This window comes from Vipera berus, assembly GCF_964194415.1.
Source record: "Vipera berus genome assembly, chromosome: 8".
Taxonomy (NCBI): domain Eukaryota; kingdom Metazoa; phylum Chordata; class Lepidosauria; order Squamata; family Viperidae; genus Vipera; species Vipera berus.
In genome coordinates, this window is record NC_138211.1 from 2,789,586 (window position 1) to 2,801,263 (window position 11,678).

The following is an 11,678-nucleotide window of genomic DNA, read 5'->3' on the forward strand; positions in this document are numbered from 1 at the left end:
CCAGGTCTCCATCATGGAATGACACAGCCTTCTCGGCTGCAGCAGATGTGAGGAGAAAGGGGCTGAGAGTTGCATCACTCATTCTCCTACCAGCCAGAAGGAGATCTGGTATGGTGCAGGTGGGCAGGAAAACCAGGTTCAAGGAAGACTTGTAATCAAAGCTTAGTGGGATCCTGCCGGATTCTAGGCAACGGGTCTATCAGCTGCTTGAATGATCGGCAGCCCACTTCATTTTTACTGGATAGAATTGGCTTACATTTTCCTCCTTGGATTATATTTCACCTTTTTTGCTACCAAAATGAACGGAGAGCATCCCTTCCTTTCAAGAGGCGGAGAAGACACACGTAACAGAATAACAGAGTTAGAAGAGACCTTGGAGGTCATCTAGTCCAACCCCCTGCTCAAGCAGAAAACCTACATCATTTCAGACAAATGATCATCTAATCTCTTCTTAAAAACCTCCAATGTTGGAGAACCCACAACAAATTGGCAAACGGGTTCCACTGATCAATTGTTCTCCCTGTCAGGAAATTCCTCCTTAGTTCCAGGTTGCTTCTCTCCTTGATGAGTTTCCATCCGTTGCTTCTCGTCCTGCCCTCAGGGGCTTTGGAGAAGAGCTTGACTCCCTCTTCTTTGGGGCAGCCCCTGAGAGATTGAAACACATGCTCCTCCCATCTCCCATGCAATTACCCCAACAGCTCCCTGAGGAAAGCAAGGCTGGGAAAATCTCCCCAGGAGCCTGATGGTGCAATCCAATTTTGAACCCAGTTTCCAAAGCAAATAATTTGACGCCATAATCATGGCATCACCACCATCATCATCATCACCATCGTACCAGAGTTTCATTTCATGGATGTGATAGCCTCGTCCCAGCTGCTTTGTTGTCTGCTGCCTGTGCTTTCCTTAACTTTCGGCAGCTGTGTTATTGTGTTTTTTTTTATTGGATGCAATTGTTTTAATCATTTCATATTCCAGGGAGGCCTCTTGAGAGGCCGGGGCAGAAAGACAGGCTATTATATTTGTTTCCTAAATAAGGTCTAAGTGGAGTTGAAAAGTAAATGTAGCTGCAGAATCAAACCCTAAGATTTGGAGCTGAAATTTAGCGCTTGCTTTATTCCAGGAACCTCTTTATTTAGGGGGCAGAAACCCTATTTTGCTTTTGGCTGCTGCTGAGATTGAAATGAGTACAGGGGGTGGCAGCCAAAAAGCTTTGCAGCGAGTAGCTTTCTGCCTCTCTCTTAACCTTCTCAGACCTTAAGGTTTTATACAGTATTAGCACTTGAAAAAGCTAATCATTTCATTCTTGGTAATAGAAGCAGCACAAATATCTAAAAGGAAGGAGGGGGAATTTAAGAAGTCTTTGCACTCTGCTATCTGTGGGGCTGATTATGGGCAGCTTCCCAGCTTGGTAATGGAAAAGAGTAGCGGTTTGCCCAAGGTTGCCAACATGCTCCCCCCCACTCCCTGGTAAAGTCAGACGATGCTGGGGGGCCAGACTGAGTTTGCTGGGAAAGGATTTCGAAACACATGATAAAAGGATTTAATTTGCGCTACCTTCCAAGCTAATTAAAGTTGAAAACCAGCTAATTGGTACTTTGTACTTCTAGCTCCAGTGGTGATGAAAGAGAAAGATAATTGGGAGGGGGGGGCGGTGGGGGCAGTGAAAAGGCAGAAGAAGGGAGGGGGGAGAAAGATCTGATCACCTGCAAATAACAGGGAAGGAGAATGGGAAGGAACTAAGCTACCCAGCAATATCCAGGATTGTCTTAAGAGGGTTAGGGCGAAGAAAGGATCCACAAGAAAGCCGTGGCTCTTTGCGTAACACTTGCTCATGTTTAAAGAAAAAAGGGCGGAAAAAGGCTGCATTGAGTGAAACAGATTCTTGCAGCTTGCTGACAAAGAAGAACAATCTTAATCAAGTCCTCGACCTACAACAGTTGTCTAGTGACCGTTCAAAGTTACAGTGGCGCTGAAAAAAGTGACTCAGGACCATTTTTCACCCTCATGATCACTGCAGCATCCCCATACTCATGAGATAAAAATTCAGACACTTGGTTCATATTTATGACCATTGCTGTGTCATGGTATCCCCTTTTGCCTATCCCCTGGACAGGCAAAAACAACAGATTCGCTTAACAACCGTGTGACTAATTTAACAACTTCAGTGATTCACTTAACGAATGTGGCGAGAAAAGTCGCAAAATGGGGCAAGACCTCGCTCCACAAATTCCTCACTTAACAACCTAAATTTTGGGCTTGGTTGTCGTGGTCTACCTGTAGCCCCTTCAGGACATTGGCGAGTTCCTCTCTACATCCATTTCACTTGTACTTAAGTCCGATCCTGATGCTGGATTCTGATTGCAATCCCGACATTTTACACTCCCTTTCAACAAGGGCCAGGTTGGCATTTCTTGCAGAGATGAAAGAACGAGTTTTGTGCAACCTTCAAGTTTTCAGGCTTGAAGATATACGGCACCCGATTGTTCTGACCCCAGATTAGGCAGAGCTAATGCTTTCCAGATGTTTTGGGGCGATAGCTCCCCCCCAGTCCTATGTACCTGGTCATGCTAATCAGAGTTCAATGTCCAATCCCTTGAACTGAGGGGTTACTTCTGCAACCCTGTCAGTTTTTCCTGGACTGTAAATATCACTCTATTTATAATTAATCCAACATTGGGATTTGTCCAGCTTTCCCAGTAATCTGATTTAGCAGCTTGGTTTAATGGATGCTTAGGAACAGAAGCACCACTCCGTCTGATCCTTCTGCACCGTGGCTGTGAGGATGGACAGAGATGGCCTTCTCTGGTGGCTTTGCCGGGGTTCAAGATGCAGCGCCTCTCTGTGTGAAGGCTCCTTCCAGTTAGTAGGGCTAATAGATGCAAGATGACCTGTCTTCCCTTCTTTGAACACTTACTGTCTCGCGAATGTATGTCAGGATCCAAAACCCAAGAAAGACACATTGAGTTTCTTCTAAGCAGTTTCCCTTATTGTTCCTCGCCTATAGACAGAATCTTACCAAACTAAAGCAAACACCTTGCATGATTAGGGGACCTGGTGGCACAGTGCTTAGAAGGCAGCATTGCAGGCAAACTCTTCCCACAACCTGGAGTTTGATCCTGACGGGCTCAAGGTTGACTCAGCCTTCCATCCTTCTGAGGTCAGTAAAATGAGGACCCAGATTGTTGGGGGCAACAGGCTGACTCTGTAAACCGCTTAGAGAGGGCTGTAAAGCACCATGGGACACTATATAAGTCTACGTGCTATTGCTATCATTAAGGATACACTCTGAGAATTGCTAGGGAACAGCTGTCTTAACTCTCTTCCTCCCAACCAGACAATCTAAGCTTCCCTGTCTCTTGGTCCTCTGGAATGCAGTGCCTCCCTTCTGGGAATCCAGACTACATCCCACCACAACATGTAGGACATAAGATGCTTTTCCAAGTTCAGACTTTTTGGCTTTCCCCCCAAGCACCTGTTCCATCTTTTGCTCCTTTCTTACAAAGTCATTCTTAACTACCCCCAAGCCTCTGTCCTGGACCCAGTCTTGCAAGCCCTCCCTCAACCCTGCAGGACCGAGTGTCATCAAGATGAATGGAAGCAGCCCAGAGATATCAGCACGCTAGACTGATCTTCAACTCTTTCCTGCCTGCTTCCTCTCCCTGTCTGGGTCCACCCTTTCTCTCCCTAAATGACATTTCTGGTTTGCGACAGCTCACTTAACAGCCAGGCCTAAGCAGACAACTGGGCTAATTTGATAAGATCTTTTTGACTGCATTAAAAACTGCAGTAGCAGATGACTCTGGTTGTGAAGCAGAGGTCTTCTCCAGGATGGATTGGCCTTTACTAGCCATCTTGGGGGACGCAGTGGCTCAGTGGGTTAGGATGCTGAGCTTGTTGATCAGAAGGTCGGCAGTTTGGCGGGTTGAATCCCGAGTGCCGCGTAACAGAGTGAGCGCCTGTTACTCGTCCCAGCTTCTGCCAACCTAGCAGTTCGAAAGCACGTAAAAATGCAAGTAGAAAAATAGGGACCACTCCGGTGGGAAGGTAACAGCGTTCCGTGCGCCTTTGGCGTCTAGTCATGCCGGCCACATGACCACGGAGACGTCCTCGGACAAGCGCTGGCTCTTCGGCTTTGAAACGGAGATGAGCACCGGCCCCTAGAGTCGGAAACGACTAGCACGCATGTGCGGGGGAACCTTTACCTTTACCTTTACCTTTAGCCATCTTGGGAGCAAAGGAGAGGCAGGATGGCATGCTCCCCCCCCCCACTTGCAGGAAAGTTCATAAATCTAAGCAGGTGAAGAAATCAGAGTAGCTCCAAGTAGAAATTCGACCTGTAAATCGAGGTGAAGGTGCCAAAGCAAAGAACTGGCCAGGCGTTGTGGGTGCTCCATCACTGGAGATCTTTAAGAAGAGACTGGACAACTGTTTGTCTGAAATGGTATAGGGTCTTGTGCTTGAGCAGGGGGGTGGACTAGAAGACCTCCAAAGTCCCTTCCAACTCTGTTCTTCTGAGGTCTGAGTTCATCAATAGAGTTGAGCGTCAGCATTTTTTTTGGTAGAATCTGTTTCCTGATCTGTCCTACACAGAAGGGCTGACAGATATCTGCAGCCCGAGGGGTTTCTCAGTGGAGAGATGAGAACCAGGATCCACCTCTCGGCCTTATAAATTCAAGGCACCTTAAAAGGCACACCTGCACACACTGCTGAAGAAGTCGGCAGCCTTTCTGATCTCAGCTACTGTGCCTGAAAGCCTTCTCAAAGCTTGGGATCAACAGCAGCTGCAAAATCAGAAGGGAACAAACTATTGGGATTGCGTGAAAAACACCGGAGAGACAACTTGATTTTCTCTTCCATAATTCTAATTGTTCCAATTAATTTGAGCAGGAAGGATGCTTCCCTGGAGCCCTGTTGGCTGAGATGGACTCAGGTGCCTTTCCCTCTCCCAAAAGCCTGCTTCTCGACACCAAATTTTTGGCACGTAAACTTAGATGTGTATTTACTCCTTTCAGCCCTGCTTGGTGTGGGGAGCTCTCCTCCTCCTCCTCCTCCAACAGGAGCCCAGGGATCAAGTCTATGTCTCTTAACCACTAAAATTGGCAGGTTGCTCTTCTGCAACACAACTACAGCAGATTGTTGGCAAGCCTAAAGTGATCCAAGAGGTGTTACTTACACCTGTTACTCTTCCAATAGTTGCTATGTAGGGGATAAGGTGACATGAGATCTATAGCCTAACTGCTTTACTCCCCAGTTCTGTTCCAGCTTGTGGGTCAGTCTTCCACAGGCCCCTCTTGATCTCCTGCTCACCTAGCATTAACCCTCAGTGGACTGCTTATGGCTCTACTCTAATGAATTGTGCAAAAAGGGGATTTTCTTTGCTCTGTCCTGAATCTCTTGCAAATCTAATCACTGGTGTTAAAAAGGAGGCTTCTATGCACCACAAAAAGTTCAGTTTTTCTGTTGGTTGCCAGCCTTTGGCTCCAATGAAAAAACACCATCAACTATCAGCACCATCACCTTGAAGTGTTCCTCGCACGTTCCTGTGCAGGCAACAACCTCCGAGACCTATGGATCTCCTTTTGGAAGTTCCTGGGTTGCACATTATGCAACCCAGTTGTTCACTGGGCCTTTGGCCCATCCTGCAGCCATTTCATGGAAAGCATCCGAATGGATAGGTTGTCCCAGCTGGATGGAACATTTTCTCTCTTCTTCTGCTGCCGCTGCAGCCTGCCAACAATGACATTCCATCTGCAGAAAAAGCAGCTGCAGGGTTCATATTCCTATTTCCAGTGACACATATTTACTCTCCTGTCCCATCGAGCACAATGGAAGCCCCACTGCGGAGGGCAGGAGACCCACAGAGTCATTCAAGTCAGGAGAATCCATGGGAAACGAGAAGAGCTCTTCGTGTCTAAAATGAAAGCCGATGGCAAGATTTGAAGATGGCTCACTAAGAAAGAAGGTGCCCTATTGAGCCTCTCTCTCTCTCTCTCTCTCTCTCTCTCTCTCTCTCTCTCTCTCTCTCTCTCTGTGTGTTGTTCCTTTTTCCAAAGTTGTAATGGCTTCAACAAGCGTAGCAGAAGCTGTCAGATGGTTCCCCTCTACGGAGAATGGCAGTGTGTTTGAAATTACTTGAAATTTCACACACATTCCTTAGGTGGAACAAATGCTTTTTTCTTTTCAGCGGGAGGATGGAAAAGCAGCACAAGGTCACCTGCTGATGAATTTTAAGGTCCACGAATGCTGGACATGATCTGGTTCAAGGCAAGCGGCTGCCTTACAGATGTTTGGGATTGTGTCTCCCACAAATCCTTCTCAATGCCCCAAGGAAATACATCTGCATTGCCTAGTCCTGGTTAGATATTTTTTTTTAAATCCCATTTATATCCCGCCCTTCTCCGAAGACTCAGGGCAGCTTACAATTTAAGCACAAACCAATGTGCTTAGCGATAGCCTTCATTCTATGTATATGCCTGCTTATTAGGGCTTTCGCCCCCCCCCCCCAGTGTCATTATTACAAAGTCAGCTTATTGCCCCCAACAATCTGGAGATCTGCATCTATGGTGGGTTTAATCATGGTTCTCAACTGAAACACAACGGGCAGGAATCAGACAGCGTGTCTGTAGGGCGGGGTTAAAAGAAAATCAAGGTAGTGGCCATGATGGATTGACTGAAACTTTGCTTGGTTTTTATGTGCAGTGCATCAGCTTGATTTTTTTTTTACTACCCTAGAATCCCTCTGGAAGGAGCCATCTATAGTATGCCAAAGATTAAATAAGATGCATTCAACACAATAAGAGGATCATGGAAGCAAAGCTTAAAAAAAATTCATAGAAGCGGAGAGCATTTGCACACGACTTGATTTTGGCAGACCTTTTAAAGGAGATTGGATTTCTGATGAGTAAATTAAAAGAATTTGGGTCCCTAGCAGGTTTTAAGACTGAGAAGAAGGTAAAATATTTGGGCATAACTGTGACAAATATGAATAGTGGGTTATTTCAAAATGACTGTGTTAAGATGTAGAATGAGGTTTAAAAAGACTTGTCAAAATGGAACAAATTACAATTGTCATTTTTAGGTAAAATATATGTGATTAAATTGAATGTTTTACCTAGAATGTTTTTTTTCCAGACAATACCTGTTTTGACAACTGATGTACCATTTAAACAATGGGAGGATATATCTACATTTCTATAGCAAGAGAGAGAGAGAGAGAGAAATCAAATGTTAAATATAAGATATTAAACTAAGGGAAGGAAAGACAAGGATTGAGCTTATCATATATGTGAAATTTTATTTTTCTGCCAGCTGTTTGGTTTGGGTGTTTATTTATTTATTTATTTATTTTTGGGACTTATATGCCGCCCTATCTCCCGAAGGACTCAGGGCGGCTAACAACCATAAAAACAACAATACAAAAGTTAAAAGAGATTAAATAAACAGCCCAAAATAAATTAACTAAACAATTAAAAATTAAAACATTTTAAAAACCCGTCATCAATCCAGGTCAGCCAGGTGGAAAAGGAGGGTTTTGAGGCCGCGGCGAAAGGACCGGAGGTCCGGGGCCATCCGGAGCTCAGGGGGGAGTTGGTTCCACAGGGCTGGCGCTCCCACAGAGAAGGCCCTCCCCCTGGGGGTCACCAGCCGACATTGTCTAGCCGACGGCACCCTGAGGAGGCCTTCTCTGTGTGAGCGCACTGGGCGATGGGAAGTCGTCCCCGGCAGCAGACGGTCCTGCAAGTATCCCGGGCCTAAGCCATGTAGGGCTTTAAAGGTAAGTACCAGCACCTTAAATCTCACCCGGAAGACAACCGGTAACCAATGCAGCTCACGCAGGAGGGGTGTAATATGGGAGTATCGGGGTGCTCCCATCACAACCTGCGCGGCCGCATTCTGCACCAGCTGGAGCCTCCGGGTGGTCTTCAAGGGCAGCCCCATGTAGAGAGCATTGCAGTAATCTATCCGAGAGGTAACGAGTGCATGAGTGACTGTACGTAGGGCATCTCGGTCCAGATAGGGGTGCAACTGGTGCACCAGGTCAACCTGGGCAAATGCCCCCCTGGCCACGACTCCAATATGATCTTCAAAACTGAGTTGTGAGTCCAGGAGGATGCCTAAATTGCGCACCCTGTCAACGGGAGGTAACACCTCTCCTCCCATAACCAAAGATGGAACCTCTTGGACAAGTCGAGAGGTGTTGTTAAGAAATAGAAGGTTATTAGATCTAGAAGATCACAATTTGAGATTCAGTAGGCATGGATTTATGGTACGATAAACTTTAAGTAAGTGTAGATTTTAAAAATTGTTATTCTTAGAATATGGAATAAATATAAATTTGGATTCTGCCTGAAAATGCCTTTGTGGCTTTCAGCCCAATAAGCATTTTATAGATGAGCAATGTTAAGTAGAAATTAATGGTTAACTTATTGTGATGTATTAAAATCCTCTCAAGGAGATTGTAAAATGAAGTCAAGAGAAGATTTGTCAACAAGGATATACTTGGCAGTGGTTTTCTTACTAGAGTGTATAGAAAAGTTTAAAATGGATTAAAAATATGGATTTGAACAAAGTAAGTGAGTTTGAAAAGAATGATGCACTAAAGATTAACTTGTTATCTGGGAAAATGTATAAACATTTGCTGAGATAGGAAACAAAAGAACAACAAATGAAAAATGCATGATAAAATGGGCCCAAAGGTTTGGCTATAATATACAGTTGGACCAAGGGGAAAATATGCCGTTAGAGGGATTGAAAATCACATTATTTTCCAGATTTAAACAGAATTTTTATAAAACGATGTATCATTGGTGTTTGTCACCACAGAAAATGTCCAGAATGTATAAAGACATTCTGAATCTTTGCTGGAATTGCAAACAACATGAAGGGACATTTTATCATGCCTAGTGAACATGTAAAAAAAAGCTAAAAAATTTGGGTACAAATATATTATTTCAGAATCTGGAAGGTTAAAGTTTAAAATACAGTTGAAAAGGGAGCCTTTTCTTTTGGGATTAATGAACAAGCAACTAGAAAACCATCGTGGGAAATTGTTTTCAGACATGGCAACTGTTATTATATGTTCAAAAGTGGAAAGATTTTACAATACCCACAACACAAAAATGCTGGTGAAGAGGATGGAACTTATGTAGATGGATACATTATTTTCTCTGATTAGAGGGAAAAACAATATCCACATTTATAGCTGATTGAAATCCTCTTACAATATCAACTTTTTGCAGAAAATAGGAAAAATGCACTTATTTGTGGTTTTGATTAGGAAAAAAATCTGGATAATAGAAAAGAATGAGCTTTTTTCTGTAATCACAGAGTAAGAGAAAATATTGTAATTATATTTGCTGCAAAGGAAATTGGAAGTTTATTTTTATTTTTTCCTTCACTTTTTTTCCTTTCTCTTTTCATTTCTGCTTTTGTTTTCTTAATTTGTGTTTACCATTATGCTCTTTGTAAAACTTTCAGTAATATATAATAATTTTTCCATATATATGGAAAAAAATAGATATGTGGACTTCAACTCCCAGAATTCCCCAGTTGGCTTGCTAGCTAGGGAATTCTGGGAATTGAAGTTCACATTTCTTAAAATCATGAATTTTGAGGAACATTTGTTTCTTCTCCTTCTCCTTCATAGTCCCCAAATTATGGAATGCTTTTGCCAGGGAGATGATTTTGTCCTGACAGTCCCAAAATAAAATAAAATAAAAAATAGCAACATTGCATCTCTTTGGCCAAGATTTATTTAGTTGCCTTTAATTGCTTCATTTTTAAACATAATGTTTTATATTTCTGCTTCAATTGCTGTAAACAACCTTGTGTGTGCTTCTCTGGGGAAAAAAATATCCACAAACAACATCAATACCAATCGATGCACATTTATTATATAAATCTTAATTGCCTGGGCACAGTCAACTCCAGCCACCGCTCAAGTGTATTCAGGCTTTGTGTGAACACAAACTGGAACTGGATAATCCAGCTTCTTTAATGCTCTATTTTGCTGGGGATCAGCAAACTCTGAACTGAATTCCTTATCAAGATTTCTGCAGCTGGTCCAGAAGCAGGGAGAAATTTTGGGGACACGGCTGGCTCTCTTTTGGTCCCTTCCTTCTGGAGGCGAGGTAGGAATCCTGTTAGCAGTTAGGCGGACAGTGAATATGGGGAGGGGGAAATTATTTCTGACAGAATGCAGTTTGACTCTCTTTACCCCTTTCAGGCTATTTTATTTGAGTGACTGCCTGATAGAGGCAGAGCATCAGTAGGCAGAGAAAAAAAAATCTTTGGTACGGCGCGTTATCGCAGTGGGAGCAAAAGCCTGGTGGATTAAATTCTCCAGTCCCTACAAACTGATGGAAGACAGTTGAATAAATCAACCCACTGGCTTTGCTAAACAGGGCCCAGGCTGCAAATGGCCTTAAGCGGTTATTCTGTTCAAAGGAGAAATTCTTCCTGACTTGGAGGTCTCCATCCTGCCTTGCGCCAGGACTGGGGATCAAACTGATTGCAAATCACCAGGGAGCAGTCCCATCTGCCATATTTAATTTGTGGATCTGCACCCCGGTTATTTACCAGGTTGGAGTGAATCCAAAGAAGGGGAGCCAAAGGGATGCAGAGGATTTATCCTATGGTAGCCTAGTCTGTAATCAAGAGCCAGTTTGGGGTAGTGGGGAAGGCATCAGATGAGAAACTGGGAGAGGGTGAGTTCTAGTCCCATCTTAAGCATGAAAGCAGGCTGGTTGACTTTGAGCTAATTACCAGGAGACTGTGATTTCTAGTTTCACCTTAGACATGAAAGCCATCTGGGTGACTTTGAGCCAATCACCAGGTGACAAGGAGTTCTAGTCCCACCTTGGGCCCAAAGCCAGCTGACTGACCTTGGCCCAGTCCTTTTCTCCAAGCCCTAAAATGGAGGCAATCCCTAAGAAAGAGGACCACTTCCAAAACCATGTCATGAAAACGGCAGGGCCTTCTCCAAGCAAGAGTCAACACCAACGTGAAGGCACCCAAAGAAAAGTTTCTAATTATGACCATTTTTGGGGTAACTTTTTGTAATTTTTCACACTAAATTCCAGTAACAGCTGACTTTCACAGGCCAGAACAAACCCCCAGGTTCTCAAGATACGCTCCTACGTCGCTGGGTTAATCTGAAACTCCTTTGAATTCCTCTGCTCCCCTTGGAAAAATGCCAAGGAAACCATCTGAAAAAATCTGCAGAAAGGAAAGTCCACATTCCCGGGATTCGATGCCAAACTTGGAGGCGAAGGGTTACTCAAACTAAGGATGGGGACAGAGAAACCAGACCCTGTTCTCTCATTCAGGTGATGTTTCCCAGCAGGTCCTTGGCAAACATTTTAGGTCAGAAATAATTGGCAGCCTGTCACCGAATGCTATAAAACCTCCATTACTGTGTTAGAACGCTCCACTTCAAATGAGATTTTAAAAATAAATTAAATAAATAAATAAATAGAACGCTTCCTGGTTGCAATGTATTAATAACACTATTAAATATGCATTGTGCTGTCTACTTTCTTTTTCTGGAAAAAAAAAGCAAAGCATGCAGTTAATTGGACGACAGCGTAACCCCAGGAAGGGGCTCTTCAGCAAACTATAATGCCTGTTTAATTAGTGTCCCACTTCTCAATAATAATTTTTAAAAACGCCAATCTTTT